The sequence below is a fragment of the Lynx rufus genome, unplaced genomic scaffold (genome assembly GCF_022079265.1).
Source record: "Lynx rufus isolate CCGP_SWC_20201006 ecotype Redwood Valley unplaced genomic scaffold, mLynRuf1.p SCAF_7, whole genome shotgun sequence".
Taxonomy (NCBI): domain Eukaryota; kingdom Metazoa; phylum Chordata; class Mammalia; order Carnivora; family Felidae; genus Lynx; species Lynx rufus.
This window is the reverse complement of record NW_025814889.1, coordinates 60,502,235-60,515,486: the sequence shown is the minus strand read 5'-3', so window position 1 is coordinate 60,515,486 and position 13,252 is coordinate 60,502,235.

Sequence of the window (13,252 nt, the reverse complement as noted above, 5' to 3'; positions counted from 1 at the left end):
TCATAACCATAAAAATAATGCAAAGAACCCCCATACACCCTTTAATCAGATTCCCCAAATGACAATATCTTACTTAACCCCAAGACCAGGAGTACTCAAATTTTGCTAATGGCCCTGCTAATATCCTTTTGCTGGTTCAGGTTGAATCCTGGGTCACATGGCACATTTGGTGTCTTCAGTTTCCTTTCATATTTTTTTTAGTTTATTTTGAGAGAGAGAGAAAGTGTGAGCATGAGCAGGGGAAGGGCAGAGAGAGACAGAGAGAGAATCCTAAGCAGGCTCCGCACTATCAGCACAGAGCCCAACATGGGGCTGGACTGCACAAACCTCAAGATCATGACCTAAGCTGAAACCAAGAGTTGGTTGCCTAACCAACTAAGCCACCCAGGAACCCCTTCAGTTTCCTTTACATTTTAACATTTCCTCAGTCTTATTCTGTCCCTGAGGTTTTTGAAAGTTACTGGCCAGTTGTGTAGAATGTCACCCAGTTTGTCTAATACTGCCTTATGACTAAATTCAGGTTATGCACTTTTGCCAAGGATGCCACAAAAGTGATGCTGTGTCCTTCTCGGTGCTAAACACCTGCACTTTTCAATGTTATTGCTTATGGTACTTTTTATTGTTTCAATAAGATTCTGCTCTTTGGGATTCCAAAATGTGTTCAGCTCATAGAATCCACAAAAGAGGCAAAAGAAAGATTTTTGGGATCCACAGTAAGCTCCAGGACTGGAAAATTTCGAGGACCATATCATCTCATATCCCCAAATCCTAGGACAGTGCCTGACACATAATAATAGGGTTTGTTGAAAGAATGAACTGCGTTTCATTTCATTACCCCTAGACATTCAAAAGAGAATCTGAAAGAGATGTGAAATCAGAACTAACAGATTCACCTTCCTGGACTGCCGGAAATGATAAAATTCCCACAGTAAGGAATATGCAGTTCCCCACGGTACTATTTGACAAATGAGCAGGCCTACTTCCTACCAATACTTCATTCTGTTTTATTTCTGACAGAGGGAAAAATACACTTGATTGTCCATTGGAATAAAGGTACTGTGTAATATGGGATTTGGCAGTCTGAAGTCTCTTTCTAGAACAAGAAGTAATTATTTTATAGGTTTGTGATAACACATCATAATGAAAATCAAAAACTGTTTATCACGGACTTATACTGAAAGATGCTTAGTCACTACTGGATAAAGTACTACTTGGCACTATTAAGAATAATACCATCGGGGCACCTGGGTGGCTCAGTCGGTTGGGCGTCTGACTTCGGCTCAGGTCATGATCTCATGGCTCATGAGTTCGAGCCCTGCATCGGGCTCTGTGCTGATAGCTCAGAGCCTGGAGCCTGCTTCGGATTCTGTGTCTCCCTCTCTCTCTGCCCCTCCCCTGCTCACACTCTGTCTCTCCCTCTCTCTCTCAAAAATAAACATTAAAGTTTTTTAAAGAATAATACCATCTGTAGACAGTACTATACACAAATCATGAGAAAGCTTTTGTTGAATGACATATCAGATAAAGGGTTAGTATCCAAAATCTATAACTTATTTAACTCAACACCAAAAAACAAATAATCCAAGGAGAAATAGGCAAAAGACATGAATACTTTTCCAAAGAAGACATCCAGATGTGTCTAAATTAAAACCACAATGAGATACCACCTCACACCAGTCAGAATGGCTAAAATTAACAACTCAGGCAACAACAGATGTTGGCGAGGATGTGAAAAAAGAGCATCTCTTTTGCACTGCTGGTGGGAATGCAAGCTAGTGTAGCCACTCTGGAAAACAATATGGAGGTTCCTCAAAAAGTCAAAAATAGAACTACCCTATGACCCAGCAATTGGACTACTAGGTATTTATCCAAGGGATACAGGTATGCGGTTTCGAAGGGGCACATGCACCCCCATGTTTATAGCAGTGCTATCAACAATGGCCAAAGTATGGAAAGGGCCAAAGTAAAGTCCATCAACAGATGAATGGATAAAGAAGATGTGGTATATAGGGGCGCCTGGGAGGCCCAGGTGGTGTCGGACTTCAGCTCAGGTCATGATCCTGTGGTTCGTGAGTTTAAGCCCCACATTGGGCTCTATGCTGACAGCTCAGAGCCTGGAGCCTGCTTCAGATTCTGTGTCTCCCTCTCTCTCTCTGCCCCTCCCCCGCTCACACTCTATCTCTCAAGAATAAACATTAAAACAATTAAAAATTAAAAAATAAAATAAAATAAATGTGGTATACACACACACACACACACACACGCACACACACACAATGGAGTATTGCTCAGCAATCAAAAAGAATGAAATCTTGCCATCTGCAACAATGTGGATGGAACTAGAGGGTATTATGCTAAGCTTTAAGATACAAAACATGAACATAAAGGAAGGGAAGCAAAAATAATATAAAAAAAGGGAGGGGGACAAAACATAAGAGACTCTTAAATACAGAGAACAAACAGAGGGTTGCTGTAGGGCTTGTGGGTGGGGGGATGGGCTAAATGGGTAAGGGGCATTAAAAAAGACACTTGTTGGGATGAGCACTGGATATTATACATAGGGAATGAATCACTGGACTCTATTCCTGAAATCATTGTTGTACTATATGCTAACTAACTTGGATGTAAATTAAAAATAAATTTAAAAAACAAATAAAAAACAAAGCTTTTGCTCAACAGAGATTAAAAATATTCTATTAATGGGTCTCCCCTGGGGCTCATTTGGTTAAGTGTCCAACACTTGATTTTGGCTCAGGTCATGATCTGTTAGTAGATCGAGCCCTATGTCAGGCTCTACACTGACAGAGTGGAGCCTGCTTGGGATTCTCTCTTTCCCTCTCTGCCCCTCCCCCACTCATGCTCGCTCTCTCTCAAAATAGACAAACATTTAAAAAATATTCTATTATTTCATACTATTTATTAAGAGCTTAATGTAGGTAGGGGATATATTTTAAAAGGTTAAGATTTAGTACTTCCTGTCAAGAAGCTTATGATCCTAAATACGTTTGTGCAAATGGGGGTGTATAGACATAAACCAAACACAGAATGAAGTTAGATCTAGATGCAGGTACAAGTTTATGCTGCAAGAACACAGAGGGAAGAGCACCTAATTCTGTTTGGGGGAAGGGAATAATGCTTAAAAGCATGTTTTCAGGCTAAGAGAACATTATGAACAGGTGGCAATTCAGTAAAATCCTATGCCGTCATGAACGAAGTTTCGTTATTCAATCAATGAATACCTATCAGAGTCAAGTTTTAGAAAATGCACCTCCTGGTACAAGTCTGATGGATAAAATTGGGCTTTTTCAAAATAAATTTTACCTTCTCACATATGAAACAAAATGCACACTAAATTGCCCTATCTGACCAGAAACCAGATCCCTAGATCATCATTCACCATGCAGAATGCAGATTGCCTAGAAAATTCAAAATAAGGATGAGGCTTAGATTTACTGAGATTTCATGAAAGTCCCTCAAGATTTATTTATCTATGAATTCTGACCACGCCTAGAGGAGGCAGGAAAGAGTCTCTCAGTGACCTCCTTTCCTGTGTTGTCAATCCCGACAGCCAGCCAAACCCTGAGGAAGAGCGGGTATTTAGCCACATTAGTCTCTGAAGCCAGCCAACTATCTTGCTCAAAATAAAGGGTGGATATTAAGGTACAGGGGCTTAAATGTGTCATTTTCCAAATTTCCATCTGTTCTCTCAGACAGAATGTGTCGACAGACCCTTCACACTGTAACTGTTTTTGAACTCAATTTCAGACCCCAACACATACATACCCTACTATTATAGAAAAATTGCACCCATTATCGTTTTCCCGTGATTTCAGCCTCCGTGACCTTGGGAGAAGAGGAGAATTTGAATTTTGATTTAAAAGCAGGATTTTTACCTGGGTCTACCTACAAGGAGAAAAATGAAGGAAACCATATGGATGCCCAGACAAGGTCTTCTGATAGAGATATTTTGCATCCACTAATAAATTGGCATCCTGCTTTTCTATGCCAAAAAAACTGACGTTTAATGTCTCTTCCTATGATAATAGGGTTGTACTGGTGGCATCTCCACTATTCCTTACTGTTTGTTGAAAAGTGCAACATCTTTGGCGAATGGGTGTGGCTTGGGTGAAGGAAGACCAAGAAGCAATTCTATTTTAGGAAAGTTTATTTTCTCGTGGCTCCGTCCAGTTACTGCATTTGAAACAAAGCTTTACTTGGCATTTGCCCCTGTGAAAAATAATAACGGGAAACCTCACTAAAATGGAGTCACTAACATGGATTAAAATCCACCAAAAGTCACAAAACACGGATTAACAGTCACTAAAATGGAGATTGAGCTGGGATGCTCTGACGCCCTGGCACTCCTCAACTGCAGACCCAATAGGAAGAGACGGGCCTTGCACCTGGATGCTACTTTTCTATCCTCCCCCAACAAGCCAGTCAATGTGAGACAGTCACAGTCCGGCCAATGAGAAGCCAGCCACTCCACTGCCAGCTTCAGTTCACTCCAATGGACTTTTGTTTACAACAGCCTTGACGACTTCCCTCTTTCCTCTAGAAAAGTGCATTCCTCTCCTTTATTCTTGAGAGTTGCCTACGGTTTTCCGGCAGCCGCTTGTCCCAGCTTGTAATTCTCCTTTATTCCTGAGTAAACCCATCTTTTGCTAATAAAATAACTGGCAGTTTTATTTTTAAGGTTAACACTCCAGGGCACCTGGGTGGCTCAGTGGTCAAGCTTCCAACTTCGGCTCAGGTCATAATCTCACGGTTGGTGAGTTTGAGCCGAGCGTCTGCTGTCAGCACAGAGCCAGCTTTGGATCCTTGGTCCCTGTCTCTCTCTCGGCCCCTCCCCCTCCCAAAAATAAATAAACTTAAAAAAAAAAGTTAACATTCCATTATTCAATCTAAAGTGAGAGGGCTTCGAAATTTTAACGTGATCTAAGAAACAGAGAGGTTGAAAACGTTAACTCTTATTCAGTCGCCACATTGCCCTGCTGCCTGGGTATCTGGCCCCTTTGCACAGACATTTTTTTCAATCCTTATAGCTTTTCCATAGAAATTTCTTACATCTATCATCATTTGTAAGGTTGGAGAGTCATAGCTTCAGCTATCTGACAGGTTTCCCAAAGTGAAGGCTTTGATACTGTCACATAGATAATCTCAAAAGCTAGCTGCTCCCCCATCACTTCCCTTTCCCTCTGCCCAGCCCGCACTTCCTTACATAACACAGCAAGGAGAGCGCTCCTTCTTGGATGGATGCACACAATATATTGGGGCAATTTGAGGAAGAAATAAGCGGATATAATTTTTCCTTTAAAATCCTTTTGGATGGGGAGGTATACAGACTAATGTTTGTGTCTCCCCCCACATTCATATGTTAAAATCTAATCCCCAAAGTGATCCTGTTTAGAGGTGGGGCCTTTGGGAGGTATTTAAATTATGAGGGTGGAGCCCTCTTGAATGGAATTACTGCCCTTATCTAGAGGCCAGAGATCTAGCTCATTCTCTCTCTGCAGTTGGCAGGTTGCAAACAGAAAAGCATCCTCTCCAGAACCTAACCTAACCGTGCTGAAACCCTCAGACTTCCAGTCTACAGAATTATAAGAAATAAGCTTCTGTTGATAAAAAATAAAATAAAATAAAAATGATGTTTATGAGGTTTATGAACATGAAAAATGCTTGTGCAATGTTTATTTTAAAAAGCAGGATGAAAGGCACAGAGACTATGTAAAACAAGATACAAAGAAAATGTATATTCAGGGGAGAAAAAAGCCTGGAAAGAGACACAGTGAAATGTTTTCAGGTGTTTTGTCTAAATGGCCAATCAAAGGATTTTTTTTCCTCTCTACTTTTGTATATTGTTCCAAATACAGAAAATATACAATATACTTATTGTTATAAGACATACAACTGAGAAAGAAAAGGGCATATATATGGACTATTGGGGAATAACAAGTACATTAGTACGACCTGACATCGTGTGAAACATTAGGAAATCAAGCTGGAAAAGTAGATTGCACTAGTTCATGGAGGACCCTGGATGTCCCACTGACAGAATCAGAGCTTTATTTCCAGGTAGCAGGGAGCTAATGAAGTTACCTAGCACTGCATCTCAGCCCATTTCTTAGGCCAGTCCTCACAAGGCAGCGGGTACATCTGTACCGTTCACCTTACTAGGAATTAGTCTTCCTGTTAAAAAGCTACAACTTTCACTCTAATGCATTCTACCTTTGCCCAACCTGAATGGCTGGCTTCTTACCTGGGTTCCTATTTATTTCTGTAATGAGGCTTGTGCTCGGAGCCGTACTCTGAACCCTTTCCAGCTGGGCTGGGAAAATGAGGCTTTGATGCCAAGCACAGACAGAGAAAGCCAAAACCCTTTCATATGGAGCATAGCAGGATTCCACCCGTGGATCAACCACCACGTATCTCAGACATGCTGTTGTAAAATCACAGAAGGATCAATCTCTCCTATGTAATGAGGAAATTTTATTCTTTTGGCCATGACTTCAAAAGTAGCAAGAATATCTAAAAGGTAAGTCCTAAGGATGGTTCTTAAGATGACATTGTGTTAGGGGAGGATGGCTCAGATACGGTGAGAAAGAAACCCAGGTAGAAGACCCTGGGGCAAAGTCTAACTACCTCAGACTTCATAAATGAAAATGTAGTTAGCCTTATTTTCTCTGTTAAGTTTTACTTTAAGACTCTGTTAATTTCTTTGAGTTCCAACTAGTACAGGGGAAACCACATACTCCTAGATTCCACGGATGCAGAGCTTTTGCTGGCATGTGATTTTGTCCATGATTACACAATAGCTGCAGAACCAAAGCAGAGGAAATAGACAATTTTACTTGCCCAAGGCCAGTCCCTTGCCAGGGAAGTATGCAGAAAGTCAGAGGACAAATGAGTAAGTGATGTCCACATCACAGTAAAATGGTCCATCACGGAGTACAGCCTGGGTAGGAAAGCAAAAGACAACCCAGAAGAAGCTGAAAAGAATAGGCAGGTGGTTGGAACGTTTGCATAAGTGGGAGAGGGTCAAAATAGGAGACTATAATCAGCAGGGAGAAGTTCAGACTTCGGGATTCAAGGCTCTACATAAAAGGTGCCCACAGGGGTGCCATAGTGAAGACAGAGTATGTGGGAAGAGAGAAGAAAGACCAAACTTACCCAGGATGACATTAGGGAATGGACAGGAGAGGAAAATGTCTAAGAATATACAGAGGTAACCTCCTGAAGAGAAACAGATGATTAAAATGAGGACAGAAGGGGCGCCTGGGTGGCTCAGTCGGTTGGGCATCCGACTTCAGCTCAGGTCATGATCTCACTGCTCGTGGGTTCAAGCCCCACGTCGGGCTCTGTGCTGACAGCTCAGAGCTTGGAGCCTGCTTTGGATTCTGTGTCTCCCTCTCTCTCTGCCCCTCCCCTGCTCATGCTCTGTCTCTGTCTCAAAAATAAAAACATTTAAAAAATTAAAATGAGGACAGAAAAGGGTGAAATAAGCCGAAAACCTACATGAAAATAATTGACAGTGGGGAAAAATTTCTTAAGATGGTAACGAGGCTCAGATAATTCCAACCTCACTTCCTGGTTCCGAAATACACAAGAGAATGGGTAGCTTCCACAATTCCCTTATGATCAGTACCTTCAAATTTGGGCTGATCACATTACAAATAACCAGGGAATTACTGAAGTGAAAAAAGAGATACTTTTCCCCTATCAAAACTGATTAATCCTGATAAATTGTTATACTGGCAAAGGAGCCTTGGAGAAGAAGAGGTAAGAATAGAGACACTCTCGTAGTTTCATAGACTTCTGGTGGGAATGACAATGGATATAACCTTTCTAAAAGGCCATTTCCATCCTTTGATCCAGAAATCCTATGTCTTTGAGTTTATCCTAAAATTATTAAAGATGCACATAAGGGCTTTTGTGCATAGATATTTGTTAAAATATTACTACAGTGTAAACCTGAAAACAACCTAAAGGTATCAACAAAGCATCAACTAAAAAACTAAATGTAATCATGGGATGGACTTCTTTGCAGCCTTTAAATAGTGTTTTCAAATGATTTATGAAATGGTAAATACTATATACAATATTAAATTTCACATGTTTTGTGTTCTTTATTGCTTTAAAATATAGTATATGAATAGGAGATTTGGGGTCCAGTAAAGCCAACAGATCAGGAAGTGATGCGAACAAAATGGCAGAACTCTCACAGTTCCCAAGAGGAGGGGCAGGCACACCATTGGGGGCAGTGGCACATGGGGAAGCACCAGGGTCAGTCAGGTGGCAGAGGGAGAGAGAGGGTGTCTGTGGGCAAGAGTCTTTATTGTGTTATTTTGTGGGGGAGAACAGGTGGACAGGCTAAACAGCCTTAGGATTGGCTAGTTGGAGAAATTTCAGCAGGCCATGGACAAAGGGAGTGTCTCTAGCTGTCTGTTAGCTGGCCCAGGAGCAGTCAGGACACCTGGATAGTAGTCCAGAGTGTGAGATCCTAAAGAAAGGAGGTCATTGGGATGGAGCCTCTGGATAGGTTGGTCTGAATTGGAAAAGTGCACACATAGGCAAATTGTTTACTATCTCCAGAAATGGATTAATCCTGGGAGAAGCAGGCTCCATACTCAAAGCATCTGAATACAGAAAATTAAAAATATGGTAAACATTTATATTTTCCTTAATTTAGAATTTGAAAGTAAAAGTTTTTTTAATTTTCTGTGACTAACACGTTACTTTTTAATTCAGGAAAAAAAAAAAAAAAACCATACCACAAAAGTTCTGTGTTATTCACGAGCCTTGGGCATTTCCTTGAAAGGATAAATTTATACAAAAGTAAAGAGTCATGTGTGCAACCCTTATATTGTTTTTTAAACCCAAAGAACAAATACGAACTGCTGATACTGTGAACTTAATGTTGCTTAAGATACGAGAACATACTGAGCCACTTTCACAGAACATTTAATGTCTTCCTAAAGAGAAGGGACAGAGAGTTTCTAATCAACTGCACAGGATTCCAGACTGACTCTTGTCCTAAACTGTATGTGAAAGAGAGATCTGTTGGCAAAGTATTCAAGAGAGTTAAGAGAAAAGTTTCCACAGGAGTCACCTGCCTATAGAGAATCTGTTTATGGATGAGGGGGAGGGGTAAGTGTATGGATTTCAGAAAGTGACAGCCACATGACTTCAATCACCTCTACATGCCACACTGGATAACTGAATGAAAGCATTAGCAAGGTGCCATGTTTAACGCTTTCTAACAACTGTGACATTACAGTCCACAAAGGGCTGTTTTTTGTGGTGAGGAACAGCCCCTACTCTGCCAAAGGCACTTGCTTTTTCACAGGGAGGAAGTGGATCCTGACAACCTTTACTGATTGCTGAGCACTCTTCTCCTAAAGGCAGAACTTCCTGACTGTATGGACTTCATAAAATATCCACCAAGGATCCTAACTCAAGTTGAAGTCCCTGTTCCAGTAACATTGTTCCACATACAACATGAGTAGCCCACCACCTCCGCCGACCGTGGGACAGGGAACAGTGACACGGCACTGGGCACAGCAAGCACACGTTTGTCCGAGCCCCCTCGACTCACCAGGTGGCTCTAGGTAAGGTGCTTCACCTCTCTGTGCTTTCCTCAGCTGTGAAATAAAGGCTGATACAGACTAGAATTACCTTACAGAGCTTCTGTAAAGAAAAAGAATGAGGTCAATGTTGAATCCTTTTAGAATCTGTGAAGTTCGTTGGATGAAGTGTGTTATCGGGTACTACATTACTTATTTACCCGAGTTGAGAATAATGGGCTCCTGGCAAGGAGGAAACCCAAACGGACACGGATGTGCATCTATCTCCATCCTCATGCAAATGATCAGATGAAACGATGGTGTAACTGTTAAAGATAAATAACTAAGGTCCCAGTCAAATTAAGGGTCAGGCTGTCTGCGGAGCTACAGTAAATAAGAAATATAGTGCCAGATAATTCAGATTTCCACATGAAAATCCTATCTAATAGTAAAAAAATAAATTTCTCCTACACCTTCGGAAGAAGGGAATGCGAGACATTAATGACTAATCATATACTTAATTCAAAACTGTGATCACTGCTTGGGTTAAAAGCCGTGTGCAATGAGACTATTCAATATGCAAACAACTAGCAGTGTGACTATTGCCAAACAGATTTAATTATTTCCTTCTATTGTGGCTCTCCACTGAATTTAAAATGACCTGTAATATAAAGTCTTGCATAGCATAGCACAGCCTGGCTAACCGGCCTCATCCCATGCTGCTCTCTTATTCATGAGCCAGGCAACAGCCACAGGGCACTAGGTGACACTCCCCAGTCATACCGCATTCCCTCATGGCTCTGCCTCCCTGGGCCTATTCCTCCCTTGCCTGGAATGCCCTATTCCCAAATCAGAGTAACATAAGCTCTCCTGTCAAGACGTAGGTCAGACGTTAACTCCTACAAGAAGCCTTCTCCAACCACTGCCCCCAAACCCGCCACCTGACCGAGGCCCCTTTTAGGTAATATGGTGACACTTTGCAATTGATGCATTGAGCTTATCCCACTTCACTGTAATTATCTTTTTACTAGCCAGTCTCCCTCATTAGACACAACTTCTTGAGGGCAGGGGCCATATTTGTATTTCCAGTTTAACCCAATCCCTGACACATCACCCACACTCAATAACTGGGGCAACGATGGATTGTTCCAGAACTAGTATTAGGTCAATTCCTAACTGTTCATAATATATTAAATCTGTATTTCTACCTACTTATCAAAATAAATTTCTAATGAATGAGTTCAATGTAGAGAAATCATAAAAGTATAAGAAAAAATATGTGAATATTTACATAATCTTAAAGTGAGGCCTTCTGAAGGGTGATCCCAAAGGTAAAAGCCATGAAAGAAATTACTACATTAAAAAGTTAAAATTTCTGTATTCAAAAACCACAAGATTAATACATATAAAAGAAACTGGAGAAAGGCTTCTCCAAAGCTGCTCTTTGCAGTCCACCCTTCCCTCTACTACCAACCCCAGGCAGAGTGACTTGACTGTTACCTAACCATTTGTTGGCATTTTCTAGACTTTATATAAATAGAACATGATATATGCCCTCCTGAGTTGGCTTCTTTTCCCCATAATGAGTTTGAGATTCATCCATGTTGTTGAACATATTCGTAGTTTACTCCTTTTTATTCCTTACTCCTTTGGGACATTTGACATTTTATCAATTTAATTCATCTGCTCATGGCCATTTGGCTTGTTTCCAATTCTTGGTTATTGTAAACGAACATTCAGGTACAAGTGTTTGGGTAGACAAATGTTCTCATTTGTGTTTAGTAAGTACTGAGATGTAGAATGACTAGATTTTAAGACAGGTCTGTGTTTTACTTTTTGAAAAACTGCCAAACTGTGTCCCTAAGGGTTTTGTGTCATTTCCACCAGCTGTGTAGGAGTGTTTCAGTTTGCTTCATATTCTCAGCAACAAGGGACATTATCAGCCTTCTTAATTTGATCCATTCAAATGAAAGCATTGTGCTATCTCACTGTAATTCATATGATTTCACGACATTTCAATTATTTGAAAATTTTACTCCTTGGATGACCAAAATATCTCTCTGTAATTTTTAACCATCAATCCTATGTCTAAAAAGTCTAACAAGTTTTCAATTCAGCTGGGGAATTGTACAGGGAATTGTGTTAGAAGCCAGAGAGGATGCAAAGATGAATACATCATGGTGTTTGCTCTCAAATATCTCAGTCTCACAAGTAAAGCAATAACCCAACTACAAGCTAGAACAGAATTGTCTTTGGAAAAGTTTGGGTCACAACATCCTATAAAGACTTCATGAAGGAGGTGTCATCTGAGATAGTCTGTGTATTGTAGAACTCCTCAAACTTTGGTTGAAAACCACAATATCGCACACTTTTGTCCTAAATCCTTCTCTTCCCTAAACCGGACCATGTGACTCCCTCAAACATCACCCATAGGATGCCTTGTCATGAGCTTGGTTGTTCTGGACATACTTGAAACTAAAAAAATCCTTTGATGTGTGGTGTGATCAGAACAGAACACCCAGGAGTTGTCTAGCCCACAGAGAAGACAGAACTCTTACTGATAATGTTTTGCCTATACTTTCAATATTTATAGGACTACATTAGTTCTTATTTCATATATTGGACCTTTACTTTATATAAATGAATAAACAGTATAATTTTAGAACTGTAACTGGTATTACAGATGGTCTAATATAACTCCCTCTTTTTTCAAGAGAGAAAAAGATTTCCACAGTTAAGTTCTTTGCCCTTTATCATACAGCCAGAAATTGATGGAGAAGGGACAGAAGTTTGAGTCTTCTGACTCCCCAACAGGGCTTTCTTTGAGTAAATCCAAACCTGTCTTTTCTTCAGGTTGTTGTTAAGCCACATCTTTACTTTTCATACATCTGCAGTTTTCCTTTTTTATACTTAAGATACTGGCCCTTTTTTTGGCTGTTAAGTTTAATCTTCTTTGGCACCACCCTAACAGCATCTTTTTGGATTCAGATTATATCTAACAAATTGACTAAGCCTCCTCAAAATATGCCATTTGCAAAAGTGACCAGCATGACATTTACATTGTCAAACCAAATGTCTGGCTGGTGTGTTGAACAAAAAAGCCAAAGAGAGAACAGTGGGAAATTTACTCACTCTGATGAAATACAGCGTAGGCAAAGTGAGAGCCCAAGTAAGAGTTACAGTGGATAGCAAAATGTTGACACTAGGGAAGAGCTCTGAATGGCTGGAATGGACTCAGAGAATCACTCAACAGATGGGAAAACTGAGCTATTTGGGTTGGGGACAGTGGTCTGGGAGTAAGACTGTGAACCATGCATAGTTGTCAGAGAGCCTCGGGGGTTAAGCTGTGCTAGCTGCTTGGATTGTTGGGCCTCATGTCTTAAAGTGAACTTGGGAACTGCTACAGTCTATAGGAATGATGTCGCTGGCATTGAATGCCACACAGGGAAGTGGGTGGGCCATGTTCCTCAATGCCTCAAGATTGTGCACTAGCTTTTATTCCCTGGTACGCCTGAACATTGCCCTTTCCCAATTTTGTCCCTCCCTGCCATTTCACCACAATGCCAACAGCACTCCAGCCTTGGGTTAATACCTGATAGAACTCCCAGGATACACAGAGGCTCTGTTAGATTTTCAGTTCCATGAAACAGACGTCTTTTGGGTCAATGCTGTCTTCCCAGCCCCACAGT